Below are 18001 nucleotides of genomic sequence, written 5' to 3'. Positions count from 1 at the left end.
TTAATTTGTTATTTTCTATAGGAAACCCTTGTAGGATCTACACAAATTATCTATTGCTGAATTCAGAATGTTGTCTACTTTTCAGAAATGTTTAGGTTTCTGGGATCCAGCATTGGTTTCACACCCATTTCTGACTGACTGGAAGGAGGCTGGAAGCACAAAAAATCGTAAAAATGGGGTATGTCCTAGTAAAATGCCAAAATTGTGTTGAAAAATTAGATCTTCTGATTCAAGTCTGCCTGTTCCTGAAAGCTGGAATGGCGGTGATTTTAGCACTGCAAACCCTTTGTTAATGCCAATTTCAGGGGAAAAAACACAAGCCTTCTTCTGCAGCCCTTTTTTCCAATCTTTAAAAAAAAAAAAAGAAACTTTGACTGTATTTTGGCTAATTTCTTGGTCTCCCTCAGGGGAACCCATAAAGTCTGGGTACCTCTAGAATCCCTAGGATGTTGGAAAAAAAAGGATTCAAATTTGACGTGGGTAGCTTATGTGGACAAAAAGTCATGAGCGCCTAAGCGCACCCTGCCCCAAATAGCCAAAATAAGGCCTAGTACCTGAGGGGGAAAAGGCCTGGCAGCGAAGGGGTAAAATAATCATTAAAAAATGTTCACAACGATTACAGCATCCAGGGTAATTCCGCTGGCACAAACAGTAGTTCACCAAGATCAGTCTGGGTTTCTCCCAGGGAGGAGTATAATATCTAATATGAACTGTCTTTTCCAAGCAATAGATTATTTTTCAAACAATAACATGAAGGCAGCCATAATTATGCTTGACGCAGAAAAGTGTTCAATTTGGTCCAATGGGGAGTCTTTTTCGGGACACTACACCATTTCAACTTTCCCTTGAAATTGGTGCCTCAGCTGGAGAATTTATATTGCAGGGCGGAGGCTAAAGTTGTAGTGAATGGGAGCAGGGTGGGAAATAAATCAATCAATCAGTCAAGGCATGCATCAAGAATGCCCCATGCCTCTGGTCCCTTTTGCCCTATTTATTGAAACTTTAGCCATCGCTTTGTGTCAGGACATTCAGATCAAGTGTTCAGCCTCCCAGGGATGACTTGGCCAACAGTATTTCCCCAGTAAACTCTATAAGCAGGTTAATTGGAATGGGTAATTGTACCGCATATTCATTCAATAGATTGCTTTAACCCAGGTCCCCTCTGTCTCAGCTAAAATCAAAGCAACCACAGAATTCATGTTAGAACTGCGAACTTGGCAAATAAAAAGCTTACATATAATGCTGTTAGGGGATCTAACTTCGGAAGAATGATCTTTTATGTAAAATGGATGTTCTATTATACACCAGCTAGTATTCATAAGTGGTCGCTATCAATTCCCGGCGAGTGCTTCCGTGGCGGTGGCATTCCAGGGGATTGGCTACACATGTGCTTCACTTGTCCCGATTTAAAACACTTCTGACTAAAAGTACTTCAATGGATTAGTGAAAAGCTCCAATTAATTATAATTCCTGCCCCTTCTGAAGCCCTTTTTAGGATTTCAACAACACAGACCCTACCCGTGAGATGGCAGCAATTTATCTTTATAGCAAATTAGAAGTCAGCTGAGGTTTCTTCTTTTGAGTCCTGGTTGCATAATATGGGGAAGGTTACATCTAGAGGGAAACTATACATACAAAGAGAGGGGGCAACTCAGAAATATCAATCTATCTGGGAGTGAAACCTACAAAACTTAGAAAGATTGCCAATATGGAGTATAAGTATTAGGGGGGTGTCAGGGAGTATTGACTAACCAAGATGGACTTATTATTATTTATATTCAAGTATGTGATTACAAGATGTATTGTGGTTAAACCATTCTACATGAATCATTAAATAAAAATTAAATAAAAAGTAAACTTCAAAAGAGCTGATTCCACCTAAAATGGAAGAACAAAGAGATTGGTTTGGTTCATGTTAGCAATTGGTTTCTATTTGGCAGAGGTATGCACCCTGTCCAAGGAGGAACCAGAGTCACAATCAGGGTAAGTCAGATACACATAATACATTAATCTCTGCTCACCCTCTGGTAGCTTGACACAGAGCAGGTAGGTTTAATTTAGGAGGCATTGAGTAAAGCATTCTGCAACACTTAAAACAGTAAAAATGCCACACAAAAATAACCCTTGGATTGGGAAAATAACATACAATTTAATGAACATAGCAAGACTAATAAGACGAATATCCAATAAGCAGAAGTTAGATAGGAGTTTTTTAAAGAATATCTGCAAATGTAGTCACACTACACAAGATAAATTCAAAAGTTAAGGCCTTCCGTGATAGAGCACGAGCCGGCTAATGGGTCCAAACTTGCCCCAATGAAACAGTGCCTTGTGTGGATGGTTGTAGATGATCTGATGCTAGGAGCAGAGGAGAGAATGCAAAGGCGATGAGGTGGTTGTGATCTACACTTTCAGAGATGCGTTGTCGTCGAGCTGTGCAGTCTTTGATGTGATGCGCCTGAGGTGCGGCATCAAACTCTTTACAATGAAGACGATGCATTGCAATCAAGTTGGACAACTTTAATGTGAAGGCAAGCATCAGTGTGAGAGATATACGTTGATTCTGAGCTGTGCAGTTGGTGTTGTGATGTCCTCGTCCATAGCGGCAGTGGTGATGAGTCGGTGTTGAGGAGAGATGCAGTAGTTTCGATCAGCGCAGTGACAACGATGCGTAAACGTCTGTAGAACACACTTCCAAGGGCCCAGGACGTGATTGGCATTGTTTGGCTGGGCAGTTCTCCTAGATGGCAGAGTCCAGAAGCTGTAGCAGAGTTGGATGAAGTCTTTGATGTCCCTGAGACATCAGAACAGGAGAAAGGCCAGCAAGCCCTTGGAGTTACCTTAGCTCTGTGGATCTAGTGTTGCAGGTCCAGTCCTTCTCACTCCCAGACAAAGAGGGCAGTATACAGCAGGGCAGGCACAGCAGAGAAAGAGTTCAGCAAAGTCCAGTAGAGTTCCAGCAGAGTGACAGTCCTTTCAGCAGCAAAGCAGTCCTTTTTCCTGTAGGAATATCCTCAGGTCCAAAAGTGTACTGATTTGGTAGGGTCAGAAGTTGTGTTCTTATAATAAGTGGTGCCTTTGAAGAAGGGGAGACTTCAAAAAGAAGACGTTGAAGTGCACAAAGCCCCTGCCCTGGCTTCAGACACACTACGGGGGTTATGCCACCCTTTGTTAGGGCTCAGAACTCATCACATTAGGTGTACGTGTCTGGTCCTCGCTCCCATCCTGTCCAGGATGACCCATCAAGATGTTAATGGCCCATCAGGCTGGGGATGGACCATCAGGCACACCTAGCTCCCTTTGTGTGTGGTTGGCTAGAGGGAATGCACATGAATCCAGCTGTCACCTACCCAAACCTGTATTTAGAGACAGGCAGCAGCACAGAATGGCATTTTCAGACTTGCAACTTAAAATCCAGCTTTAGCATCAGTTGTGATTTTAAATTGTGAGTCCAGAGACACCAAACTTGAAATATCAATCTGGTCTCAATTGGAAATTACACTTATAAATTGTACTAAGGAAATCCCAATGTTAATCTATGGGAGAGATAGGCCTTGCAGTAGAGAGAAACAAAACTATTATTTACCTGGACATGAAAAACTTAAGAAGACACCACGAACAAAGTCAACATACAAGAGGTCAGCAGGCAGAAAAAGTTAGAGGAAACCATGCCCTGGATGTACGTATCCCCCCAGCTCTAAGTATGGAGATCTACCCAAACTTTTTCTTTTGGGGAGTTCTCTTGAAAAAGGCGTGAGAACCTGGGGAGACCATTAGCATTGGTGTGGTCTGTTCCACTGTTAAGTCCATTCAGTGTATGGAGACGGACCACCTCAACAGTTTGTGATTCTCACTCCTCATATGCATTAACCATCTCAGGGGCCTGAGGTCTTTCTGAACCTGGAAATGAGTAATAAACCAGTATTGCCTTAGCTTCTTCATCATCCAGACCACAACAAAGGCTTCCCTTTCTATTGCCTTTCACCTCTGTTCCCTGGGAGGTAGCTTCCTGCTAGTGAAGGCCAAAGGTTGATACAGAACCTCTTCATTGAGATGTGAGAACATGGCCCCTACACCTTGCTCTGAGGCATCTGTTTGCACAATTGGTTCTTGGGAAAGACACATGCACATGGCCTTCTTCAGGATGTCAGAAGCTTTCTGGCACACCTCTGTCCAGATCACCTGAAGTGGCTGCTTCCTGGAAGTCAACTTTGTCAAGGAAAGCAACAGTGGTGTAATACTCTTTGACGAATCTCCTGTAATAACCAGGGAGGCCTAAGAATGCTATCTGGGTCTTGGGGGTTCCCCCAAGCCAGAATTATCTCAATTTTGGTATGGAGGGACTGCACTTTGCCACCTCCCATTTGGTGACCAAAGAAGACCACAGAACCCTGCCTTGTCTGACACTTACTGGTCTTGATAGTCAGACCTGTCATCTGCAGAGCCGCAAGCAGTTCTTTAAAGTGACACAGGTGGTCCTCCCAGCAAGAACTGAAGACTGCAATGTCACCTAGGAAGGTAGCACTGAAGTTCTGCAGTCCAGCTAGGACCTGGTTGGTCAACCCCTGGAAGGTGGCAGGTGTGTTCTTTACCTGAAGGGCACAACCTTTATTTTGCCCCCTCAGTCAAGGCTATCGGCCAGTACCCTGACATTAAATCAAAGGACTTGGCAGCTCCAAGCTGATCTATATGTTCATCAGTCCTAGGAATGGTGTGTGCATCAGTCTTGGTAACCACATTGATCCCACAGTAGTCCACACATAACCTAAGTTCAGGTGTGACACCGGGAGAGACAGCCTTGGGGACCAACACCACTAGGCTGGACCAAAGGGCTCTTAGAGGGCTGAATTACCCCTAATACCAGCATCTTGGAGACATCCTCCTTAATGAGTGAATGTGAGCAGATATGGTGTGGAGGCGTTGCAAGCTCTGGGCTGTGGGCAAGGGAGGACGCTGGAGGATGCCGGATGCACTATTGCTGCACTGTTGCTGGAGGACTTCTGAGGACCATGGAGGACGGGACCAGTGACCGCCCGCCACACTCCAGCAGCCTCATTGCAACAGAGGCAGCTGAAGCGGTTGCGGCAGAGGTGGCAGAGGTGCAGACACAAGGCATAAAGATGAGGTAAGGGGCAAGGGAGTAAAGGGAGCCTCAGCCTCTTCCTCTCCCATGCTTCACCCTCAGCTCCTCTGGCTCTCCCTGCAGTGCTTGACTCACGCCGGAGATTAGACCAGCAATGTGACCGCAGTCCAAGCCGGTTTCAGAGCTGTGCCTCCCTCCTCCCCTCTCTTGCAACTGTGGGCTACAGTCACACTGACAGCCTGCTACAGGCCATAAACACCATAGCTGCTACAGCCTGGATACAGCTACATCTGTTTAAGCCTCACCTGGCCCGGTCCCACTCACTGTGCTTCACCCTCACATTCAATTTTATACCCCTCAATACTCACTATAGCCTCATCTCATTGTCAATTTGGGGCCACTGGGGGTAAAACCTGGAAGAGCAACCCCCTGGAGATGTAGTGAGCGGCCAGGAGGCCGGGACCCAGACTGTGACCAGACATTTTTTTGTTACGCAGTGGTCTTGCGGAACAGCTTGTAATCGGAAGCACTTTGTGGAAATTGGAGGCATGCCTTCGCTTATTAGAAAGTGGCCAGTGAGGTGGTTGGTGGAGGCAAGCAAAGGCCGGGCAGGCCCCTGGCATGGTGTGGCTCACCCCATAACTATCGTAACCTACATCCGTACCCCTCCCACCAACTTACCATCCACCATCATCAAACCACCCTCAAAGTGATACAAAGGACAGCTAGGCCCCCCTCCCAGCATTTCTGGGATTCTTATACTTATCATCATCTTCACTTCTCCTCCAGACTGTAACTGATCAACAAGGTGAGCATGCTTATGCCCCCTTTAGCTGTAACACCATGCTAAAACAGGCCTGTGTCATCAGCAGCGGAAATCAGTGAGGTGCACTCTTACTCTCATCATCATCTTCACCCTTATCTCTTCATTGTAGTTGATCAACAAGATTAGCGTGCTCAGGCCCCCTTCCGGCTGCAGCCCTGGGTCTGATCAACCACGGGAGGGGTGTAGCCGTCTCAAATAGGCCTGTGACATCAGTAATGGGATGCACCAAACTGAACTGTAGGCCCTAAAATCCATCATCAGCCAGGTCAGACGGGAGTACAAGGCCCTGACAGGGAGTCACCTGGGACTTGAGATCTCCATGCCCTATGCCTGCCGTTATTGCACCTCAATATGAGCCCAGCACTATCTCACACCTCGTCTGCCAAAACCTCCTTGCGGTAAAAGAGAAGTGAAGCAAATAGTAAGAAGCAAGTAGTAGTGAGATGCAAAGCGGTGGTTCCATTTATAGCCAGGTGGCCAGCCACCTTATCCTGTTATGAGGTCAGAAAAGACACAGTGTCTACCTATTACGATCATGGGGAAAGAAAAGCATCGAAGGATGGAACCCACAAAAGCAAGAAAGCAAACTCACTCCCTGTATCCCTTAGTCAAGCTTATTTTAAAAACAGTGGTCATACCAAGCAGTGGTATAGGCCACCCGGGGTCAGCCTCAAAGGAAGCCCCATTTACTTCTCTGAACCAAAAATCTGTTCAAAGTTTTTTTTCCTGAAAGTTGCAGGTTCCACCACCTTCTTGACTAGCATTTAAATCAAAGGCCTACAAGCATCATTTCAGCCCATGCAGCCCTAATAACTGCAAGTGCCAGGCAACCAAGCTGTGGAGGCTCTGATAAACCGTACAGCCGATAACGTACAAGACGCCCATGATGGACACAAAGAGGAGGACAGTGGCCCTGCCCCACTTGCCTCCCAGCCCCTGTGGTCAAGTCAAGAGGTACAAGAGGTCATACAAGACGATAAACATGCTGCAGATCATCAGAAGGAGATCCTAGCACCAACAAACTAGGCCAGCAAAAAAACTGGGTAGAAAAATGGTAAATCACCCAGGAACACCCCCGACCCATCAAGTGAGTGCAGCGAGCCCAGTACCACAATGGCTCAAGGGGCCAGTACAGCCTAAGATGTCAGCTCAACAGCCTCTGAAATCATGAGAGATCCATCATTAAACATCGAGATCTTAAAGCCGCCATCACCTTGGCGTTCCCAAAGATCAAGGATCATCCAAAGAGGCTTTAAAAGATTCACATCATCAGGGCAGATGAACAGGGGGCACTCTCGTACCTGTGCACCCAGGAGTGGGCAAAGATGCTGGCCTCCTATTCTTTGGTCTCATCACAGGAAACTCCCCTTTTGTCAGCAACCTAGTGCCCAAGAGACAGACGGGAACCGACAACAGGAAGCAGGGCAAGTTCAGGTAAATCGGCAACACTGCAGACAGATAATTTATGAAAGTCCCTGCAACTGTCTGATGAGGCCCTCTAATACCAGTCTGACAAGATAGACATACAGCTGACTTTACTAAAAACTCGGGCTGTGCATGTCGCAGGCATCGATGAGAAGCTGGGTGATCTCAACTCATTGATGAAATTCGCACAGTCTGAGGCAAAACTAATGTGCAGCTGAGGCCCAATTGTGGACAAATTAGTAACAATCTAAAATAATTAAAGGAAGCAGCTACAACCAGAGGGGGAATAGCAAACCCATGAGGGCTAGACTGTGCGACGCCTCAGTCGACGGTACCAATATGCCATACCGCTCAGGCTCCACATACCGACAGTTCACACGGGAACCCAATCTGCTGTCCCACTAAAGGGCAAGGAGAAACCCAAGCAAAAGAACCCCAACCACCCGTGGCCGTTCCAGCTCAACACACAAAACAGAGACAGACGCAAAGGAGGAAGGGTCAGAAAAGAAGAATTATGACAACACAACCAGTTGTGTATCCTCTCTTTCGTCCATTGCATTCTAAGCCAGAAGACACAACACCTCAACCATCCTCCCATCATTCTGACACCCTAGGGGATTCCAGTCAGCTATTTCCAGAAGACCTCTCCCTTTCAAGATTGCACAAGGGCAGAGAAGCAAGAGGGTCCAGAGATATCCCCACCTTCGGACAAAGGTACTATTCTACATATGACCAGGGAGCTCCAGCGCTAAGTATCAGAGCACCCATCAGCCCACAGGGGCCACAAAGCATGGCTATACCGGTACCCTCAGAAAGGACCCTATTACAGAAAGAACTTCAGAAAGAAATCCAGCGCTGGTCAGAAGATCAAATTCTGTTGGTGGTAGGCACTGGAGGGTGTCAACGGAAGAACAGTCTGAGCTTCTCAGCCACCTCATAGCAAATAGGAATACAACAGTCATGGACCTTGCCCCTCATGTGCCACTGGGAAGTATATGGGAATCTACATTTATATAACTCATCATGGAAAGGAGGTCGAGTCAAGGGGCCACATGGCCCTTTGCAACCAATGGGTACATTCTGCCGACAGGACAAAACAACTTAAGACTCTGGTGGCCAAACAGGGCCCAAATTAGCTAGCCATCAACCTAGGGGGTGGTCCCATACTACAAATCACCCACTGAATTTGCAACCAGACTAACATCCTTCTCTTCAAACCTGAGCATATGTCAAGAGGGAACTGTGATACTTTAAATAGAGGTAACATCTTACAGCTGTTAGATCCCTAGTGAAGATCAGGTCAGGTGACCTGCTTGGGATAGAATTCATCAGACTGCACCAGAACGTGAAGCCACAAAGGGTATCTGAAGAACACCAGCAACTGCACAAAAAATATTGGCTGAAAATCAGTTTTTTATGGAGGTGAGTTTAAATATTATCTTACACTACAACATAGTTTATCCCTCCCCCTACTCCCTAATGAGAGTGATGGAGTGAACCTTAAAGCAAAGCCTGTCAGCTCAGTACTCAGGGGAGCGCAGGGTCAGTCGCCCAAAAGGAGGGGGGAATCTATTGACAGGCACAGTCAACCCCACTCATCATCCAGGTGCAACAATGCACTCTTTGACCTCAGGTAGATAACTACAACAATCAATGTGTCAACAGGCAGCCATTGAAAGATTTTGCAACAGAGCACGCCTTTACAAAAGAGCAGGCCCACCTTCCGCTTGGGATCACAGAATTTCAACAGGCTTCAAAGTAAAGTCACGGACCTGGAGTTTCTGTCTTATATCAGATCCTTTGATGCAATCCTCCTTCATTAAACCTGGCTGGCCAAGCTTCTTCAACTACAGGGATGTGTTTGTTTTTCTTCTCCAGCAACCAAGCAATCCAACTATTATCATCTGTCAGGCGGGCTGGCAACCTAGCTGTCATCAACTCGCATAACCATGGCAGAGGTAGGTTGCCCAACGTCTCAGTCTATAGTTGCAGTTAAGACCAGGTTTATAATTGAAGGAAAGAATGAGGAGGTTATAATATACTTCTATCATGCAAGGAGCAAGATTTGAAAACCTTGTGGATCAGCTTTTGATGTACATGAGCAAACTGGACTCCTCAAATCTTATACTCTCAGGGGACCTCAATTTACATCTTTTGGGCACCTCTGCAGATGAAGAAGTGAGGTGTCAGCCCCTGCATTGGAATTTCCAGGCACTGAGTAGAACTTTTCACGGCAGAGTAAGTAAAACTGCAAGATGCCTATTGGATGATCTGGGGCCCACTAACTTTAGGGTTCTCAATGGAAGATTCCTTGAGGACTCTCCACCTGCGGCCTCTTTCCATGCCACAACAGCTAGCTCAAGAGTAGATTACACTTTTGTTTCTCTCTCACTTTTTCACTGTGTCTCCTTATTTCGGTAAGGGGACAAAGAAGACAGTGACCATCGATCACAAGAGTTGCTATTTCAAGCATCTGTTCTAGAATTGGAAGGCTCACCAGAAGTTCCCCTATCCAGCTTTACAGTCAATTTTAAGAGAAACAAATCCTCTTCAGCAATGTTGGAGGAGATGCTTCAGGTAGCCAAGGGTTTACTAATTGCTCAATAATCTAACACAAGTGGCTCTATCGAACGTTTCACTGCTAACCTAGGAATTTATTTTTCTAAATTATTCAAAGTGAAAACCCTTTCAATTCCTACGGAAACCAGTAGGATCCCAAATGCACAGTGGAAATCATTGAAACAACTCAAAAGGGTTATAAACAGCACGCTGTGATCACTCTGATGTAAACCTGGAGACCTATATTTCAATGCTCAATTGTATCAGCAAAGATGCATGTTCAAAAATCTAAAAAGGACTGTCAATAGAACTTGTGCAAATGATCTATGGGTAAAGCTACTCACTAATATGAAAGCAAATAACAACATTCGCTTTTGGAGGACGGTAAGCAAAATAATGTGACCTTCGCATGGGGGCGCAGCATCATACATCCCAGAAGAGACCTGGGCATTCTTCCTAAGGTCACATTTTAATCAGCAGCCGATGTGCCAGTCCGTAAATTTGATGGATGAAGGTGCTCAATGTATGGTTGAGTCAAGCTACAGTTCTGTATCAGGTGGCAACCACCCTCTAGAACCTTGGATGCCCGACATAACAACAATCAAGCACCAAATTACAAAAAACAGGAGGGAGGGAGCCCTGGACCCAAACGGCATTCCGCCAGCACTCTTCAAGCAAGATGCAAAGTACTGGGCAGTGACCTAGGAGCCTCTGCTTTTAGATATTATACAATCTGGGAAACTCTCAGCCTCTTGGAAAGGCTCAATCATCTCCCCAATATACAAAAACAGAGACAAATCTTCACCCTAAAGTTACGGCTTGGTCGTTTTGATTGATGAGAGGCAAACATTTTGCAGGTACATTGCTGGAAGAATTACAAGCCTGAGCATTAGCAAATGCAAATATTCCATTCAATCAAACCAGGGTTTCCAAAAGCACAGGCACATCAACCAATATCCTGGCCATAATAACGTTCATAATAGCCACACACAGTGCCTCTGGAGTTGACCCATCATATCAGGGATGCTGCTATTCCGCAGGATGTAGGCGTCATGCACTGAGCCAGGGAACAAAGCATTTACCTGCGAGATGTACTGGTCTGCCAAACATACCATCTGTACATTCATCGAATGACAACTCTTCCTGTTCCTGTACACCTGTTCACTCCTGTGGGGGGGGGACCAGAGCTACATGGGTGCCATCAATAGCACCTATGATGTTGGGGATATGTCCAAGGGCATAGAAGTCACCTTTCACTGTAGCCAAATCTTCCACCTCAGGGAAAATGATGTATCTCCTTACGTGTTTCAGCAGGGCAGACAACACTCTGGACAACACGTTGGAAAACATAGGCTGGGATATCCCTGATGCCATGGCTACTGTTGTCTGAAAAAAGCCACTTGCAAGGAAATGGAGCACTGACAGCACCTGCACGTCAGGGGGGATTCCAGTGGGATGGCGGATTGGTGACATCAGGTCTGGCTCCAACTGGGTACATAGTTCCTGGATAGTGGCACGGTCAAACCTGTAGGTGACGATTAAATGTCGCTCCTCCATTGTCAACAGGTCCACCAGTGGTCGGTACACCGGAGGATTCCGCCATCTTCTCAATTGTCCCAAATGACGGTGCCTAGGAAGGACAACAGCGACCACAGAGTCAACTATTTTCCAGGTATGTACCCACAGTTACACAGAACACGACACCAAACACAAAACCCTTCCTGTATGTGTGTTGAGTGTAGGCCTAGCTATGTGTGACGCAGAAGTAAATGAAGCCATGTGGGCCCCTGAAATGGCGGCTGCCTGACCTCTAAACTGGGACAATGGGATTGTGGGGTAACTGCGTTGCCGTTGCACACCGTCGCGGCACAATGCTGCATTGGTTAACATTGGACCTTATGGGTCCCAGGAGCCAATGGACAAGTGCGCCGCCGGTGATGATACGCACCGCCGCGGACGTCACCGCCATTTTCTATCTGTTCAATCACTAGATACCTGATCTTCGACAGGAGAGGACCTACACTGCACGTGCTGCTATGACCTCGGTCTGGAAGCGACGATGGCTGCTGCGTCTGGGGAAAGGGCCCCTGCCTTCACTGCTCAGGAGTTGGATAAACTAGTAGACGGGGTCCTCCCCCAGTACACGCTACACTACGGTCCTCCAGACCAACAGGTTAGTACACAGGTAGCACGTTGTATGGGCTAGGCCTGGGTGGAGAGGGCTGATTGTAAGAGGGAAGGGGGCAGAGTTCAGGGAACATTAATGCATGTGAATGAATGTGCCACATGGCTAGGGTAGGGAGGGGGGACACTCACATCGACGGTGCAGTTGGTAATGACTACTCTTCTTCCCTTGTGCATGTCATGTAGGTCAGCGCCCACCAGAAGAAGGACATTTGGTTGCCATCGCCAAGGACATCTGGACCCTGGGGGTCCACCAGTGACGGGGCACCCACTGCCGGAAAAGATGGTAGGACATTCGCCGCTGGAGCAAGAACACGGCGGAGGCTCAGCTGGGGATGGCCTCCCAACGTGGGAGGGGTGCCTGTTGCACCATGACCCCCCTGATGTTCCGGATCCTGGCGGTGGCCTACCCTGAGTTGGATGGGAGCTTTTGGGCATCACAGCAGACACAAGGGGGTGAGTACACTCTCATTCTGCGGACTTTGCGCGCAGTGGAGGGGTCTGGGTGGGGGAGGAGGCCTGTGGGTGTACCTAGGCCAGGCAGAAATACGTAGGCTAGGCCCCTCGGTAATGCAGGCCATGTGGCACTCTACCCCACCGCAGTAGAGTGCCAAGTACAGGTATACATGCCCCTGTGGCATCCATGTGTGCAGAAGTCCACCATAGCCATGTAGGCCAGATCCCAGAAATTGCATCTGTAGAGGCCAGAAGCACGGCGTAGTGCAGGGGGCTGCTGTGTCTGTATTGTCCGCCAATGGTAGCGGTATGCCATGCACTCAACCTGTCTTTCTTCTGTCTCCCCCCACCCCTTTTTGTGGTCTCCCTGTTCTTTTGTGCATCAGCATCATCAGGCGGAGGTACAGTGGCACCGGAGCACGAGGGAGCTGCATCCCACATGGCCATGGAGGGCCACACCACGGACTCTGAATGCACCAGTGGGACGGAGGGCGAGGTGAGCTTCACGTCGGCCACCGGATCACCAACCAGCGACACAGACTCGTCCGCCGATGGGAGCTCCCTTGTGGTGGTGGTACCATCTGTGCGCCCCACTTCTACAGGTACAGCCGCCACCTCCCCTACCAGCACCGCCCTCCCAGCAGCCCCTCAGCGTTCGCCCCGTGCCCGCTCACCCAGGAGGGTGGGCATCACCTTCGCCCCAGGCACCTCAGGCCATGCTCCAGTCACCCCTGCTGCCCTCAGCGAGGAGGCCATTGACCTCCTCAGGTCACTCACTGTTGGGCAGTCTACCATTGTGAATGCCATCCAGGGTGTAGAAAGGGAGTTGCAACACAGTAATGCATTCCTGGAGGGCATTCATTCTGGTCAGGCTGTCCTTCAGCGAACCCTGCAATCTCTGGCCTCACCACTGATGGCAGCCATTGTCCCTGAGTCTAGCCTCCCCCCTCCAACCTCCTCCACCCAGACCCAATCTCCTGTACCCCAGCCTATCCCAAGCACACCATCAGACCAGCATGCACACACCTCAACACACAAAAGTAGCTCAGGCAAACATAGGCACCACACAACCCACAGGCACACACACAAGCATCACCCACATGCAGACGCAGCAACATCCACTGCCTCCACTGTGTCCCCCTCCTCGCCGTCTCCCTCCTCCCTCCCAGTCTCGTCTACATTCTCATCTTCATGCACTACATCTACAGGCACCAGGACTCGCACCAGAACACCCAGCACCACACCCGCTCACCTGCACTCACCACCTCCACTCCCATTTACACGTCCCCTGTGTCCTCTCCCAGTGTGTCTGTGACGCCCCCTCCCAAAGTACACAAATGCAGGCACACACCCACCAACAGCCATCCACCGCACGACAGCCTCCAGTACCTGCACCTGCACCCAAAACACCTAAAGTGACACCTCCTACAACCACCTCCTCTTCCTCCACTCCCAGACCCCCTCCAGCTACCCATCCCAGTGTTCGTCAGAAACTGTCCCTCTGTAAAGTTGACCTTTTTGCCCCCACCCCCCCTCCACTTCATCAGTCCCGTCGTAGTGCCTCAGCCAAAAAGCCTCCAGTACCAGTGGTGCGTGTTCAAGGTGTGTGGAGTGCACCGGCCACCAGGGCAGGCAGTGTGACACGGAGCCAAGGCACTGCCAGTCCACCCCCTGTAAAGGCTCTGAAATTGGAAAGTGGCCAACGGGACTGTGTGAAGACTCCTGGAGGCAAAACTACTCACATGGGTCCCAGGGGGATAGCAGAGTCAGCTGTGACTCCTCCAAAGGTGGGGAAGGGCCAGAAGAAGTCTGCACAGCCTGGTGTGAGCATCACGGCGGAGAAGGGCGGCATCCTTCCCGGCGGCCGGGACGCCACCGCCAGCACCGTCGTCACTGGTCCGGAGACCACCGCCAGAGTCATTGCCAAGGAGGTCCCAAGTATCGTCACTGGTCAGGAGACCACCACCACCGCCGGAGTCATTGCCCAGGAGGGCCCAAGTATCGTCACTGGTCAGGAGACCACCGCCGGAGTCATTGCCCAGGAGGGCCCAAGTATCGTCACTGGTCAGGAGACCACCGCCACCGCTGGAGTCAGTGCCCAGGAGGGTCCAAGTATTGTCACTGGTCAGGAGACCACCGCCAGAGTCATTGCTCAGGAGGGCCCAAGTATCTTCACTGGTCAGGAGACCACCGCCACCGCCAGTGTCATTGCCTTGGAGGGCCCAAGTATCGTCACTGGTCAGGAGACCACCGCCACCGCCGGAGACAGTGCTCAGGAGGGCCCAAGTATCGTCACTGGTCAGGAGACCACCGCCACCTCCAGTGTCATTGCCTTGGAGGGCCCAAGTATCGGCACTGGTCAGGAGACCACCGCCACCACCGGAGACAGTGCCCAGGAGGGCCCAAGTATCGTCACTGGTCAGGAGACCACCGCCTCCACCGGAGTCAGTGCCCAGGAGGGCCCAAGTATCGTCACTGGTCAGGAGACCACCGCCAGAGTCATTGCCCAGGAGGGCCCAAGTATCGTCACTGTTCAGGAGACCACCGCCAGAGTCATTGCCCAAGAGGGCCCAAGAATCGTCACTGGTCAGGAGATCACCGCCGGAGTCAGTGCCCAGGAGGGCCCAAGTATCGTCACTGGTCAGGAGACCACTGCCACCACCGGAGTCAGTGCCCAGGAGGGCCCAAGTATTGTCACTGGTCAGGAGACCACTGCCACCGCCAGAGTCATTGCCCAGGAGGGCCCAAGAATCGTCACTGGTCAGGAGATCACCGCCGGAGTCAGTGCCCAGGAGGGCCCAAGTATCATCACTGGTCAGGAGACCACCGCCACCGCCAGTGTCATTGCCTTGGAGGGCCCAAGTATCGTCACTGGTCAGGAGACCACCGCCACTGCCGGAGACAGTGCCCAGGAGGACCGAAGTATCGTCACTGGTCAGGAGACCACTGCCACCACCGGAGTCATTGCCCAGGAGGGCCCAAGTATCGTCACTGGTCAGGAGACCACTGCCACCACCAGAGTCATTGCCCAGGAGGGCCCAAGAATCGTCACTGGTCAGGAGATCACCGCCGGAGTCAGTGCCCAGGAGGGCCCAAGTATCATCACTGGTCAGGAGACCACCGCCACTGCTGGAGTCAGTGCCTAGGAGGGCCCAAGTATCGTCACTGGTCAGGAGACCACCACCACTGCCGGAGTCAGTGCCCAGGAGGGCCCCGCAGCCACAGCCCCGCTGGGCAATGAGGGACCGTCATGCCACACACCAATGTCCAGTCCAGAGAACATCATGCCACACACCAATGCCCAGTCCAGAGAACGTCATGCCACACACCAATGTCCAGAACCGCCATGGCAAAGCACCGTTGAACAGGGCATGCACCACTGAAGAAGGAAAAGACCGCCACATCAAGCATCGTTATCCCATGTGCAGCTGGGACAGTGACGGGACAGGAACTGTCACGGGGAGGCTAATCCAGTCTGGGCACCAGTCCCCCTCCAGAACCAGTGGTGGCTGCTATCTACTTGAGAGACTGTGGCTTTGCACTCCCCAGGATGGTACAGTGGGCAAACCACCCACTGTAGAGACTTGTGAGACTGGCTTTGCACTCCCCAGGATGGTACAGTGGGCAAACCACCCACTCTAGAGACTTGAGAGACTGTGGCTTTGCACTCCCCAGGATGGTACAGTGGGCAAACCACCCACTGTAGAGACTTGTGTGACTGTGGCTTTGCACTCCCCAGGATACATCAATGGGCATGGAGCCCCATCGTGGATCTGGCTTTGCACTCATGCGGCATAGGTGCCCCCCCTTCCCTTCCCCCTGAGGTGCCTGTTGTATTTCTCTCTGATGCCCCTGCAGTGTTCTCTCCGTTTGTGGACAGGTATCTATTGTGGGCCTCGCCCATGCATTTTTGGACTAGTGGTGCACGGACATTGATATGTCCATATCTGCACTACTTCTCGTTATGTATATACTTTTGAATGATTTTATCATATTTCTGTATATATTTGAGACATGTTTATTGAAACATTACAATGTTTGAACTGATTTTGTTTTGTGTTTGCATTCTTCCCGGGGGGGGGGGGGGGTTGTGGGTTGTTACTGTGATGTTTGTGAATGCATTGGTGTGTGTGTTGTAGTGGGTGAGAGTGGGGGTGGGGGTGTTTCGTGTGTGTCCCCCTGACTTTTGCCTCCCCTATGTCGTAGGTGCAGTACTCACCGTTGTCTTCGCCGGCGCCGGCGTTGCTCTTCGTAGATGAGTAGGAATACAAGGGCCAGAAGGATTTGTAATTCCGGATCCATGGAGTCCTCCTTCCTCGTGGGATGTGTTCAGGTGAGCGTTTTCCCATTGCAGGAACTGTTTCCGCCGTGTTTTTATCCACGGTGAATCCGCCCCGGAAAAGGTGGCGGATTGGCGGGTTGTGATACTATGGGCAGTACATTGTCTTCCGCCTGTCTGTTGGCGGTGACCGCCGCGCTGCTTGTCTGTACCGCCGTGGTGGGCGGGGTGTTAACCCCTTCTGTGCCGCGGACGTAGTGGTTACGTCCTGCGGCACAGTGCTGCTGTGCCGAGGACGTAACCACTACGTCCTCGGCACACAGCCCAGAGGGAGCGCTCTCGCTCCCTCTGTGGGGTTCCCCCCCACCCCCCCAAGTCAGGGATGGAAGGGGAAGCCCTTCCCCTCCCACCCCCGACCTCCCCCAACCCCCCCTGTGACGTCAGCGCGCGAGCGCGCGCTGATTAGTCACAGGGTCTCCCCCATCGCGCTGGAAGCAGAGCTTCCAGCGCGATTGAAAAAGAAATGCTTTTGCATTTCTTTTTCAATCCCATGGGGGAGGCCCCGAGAGGCTTCAAAGGGAAGGAAATGTATTTCCTTCCCTTTGAAGTCTCTCACAGGTTTCAAAAGCTGGATTGCTTGCAATCCGGCTTTTGAAACCCCACTAGACACCAGGGATTTTTTTTTTTTTCTTGAAATTGGCAAAAGGGAGCGACCCCTTGGGCAAGGGTCGCTCCCAGGGGGGCATTTTTTTAGGAAGGCCTTTTCTGCCCCCCCTGGGGGCAGATTGGCCTATTATTAGGCCGATCTGCCCCCAGGGGGGGCAGAAACCTCTAGGCACCAGGGACCATTTTTTTTTTTTTTTTTTTTTTTGTGATGAATTCTTTTTTTTTAGGTGGGGAGCGATCCCTTAGGCAAGGGTCGCTCCCCTACGGGGCAATATATATTTAGGCCATTTCTGCCCCCCTTGGGGGCAGATTGGCCTATTTTGATAAGGCCAATCTGCCCCCAAGGGGGGCAGAAACCATTAGACACCAGGGAGTTTGTTTTTGCGCGCGAATGTCACGCAACAAAGCGACCCCTTTGGCAAGGGTCGCTCCCAGGGGGGGCAATTTTTTGGGAAGGCCTTTTCTGCCCCCCCTGGGGGCAGATCGGCCTATTATTAGGCCGATCTGCCCCCAGGGGGGGAAG

Source organism: Pleurodeles waltl, chromosome 4_2, assembly GCF_031143425.1.
Source record: "Pleurodeles waltl isolate 20211129_DDA chromosome 4_2, aPleWal1.hap1.20221129, whole genome shotgun sequence".
In the NCBI taxonomy this organism is placed as follows: Eukaryota; Metazoa; Chordata; class Amphibia; order Caudata; family Salamandridae; genus Pleurodeles; species Pleurodeles waltl.
This window is presented reverse-complemented; position numbering follows the sequence as displayed.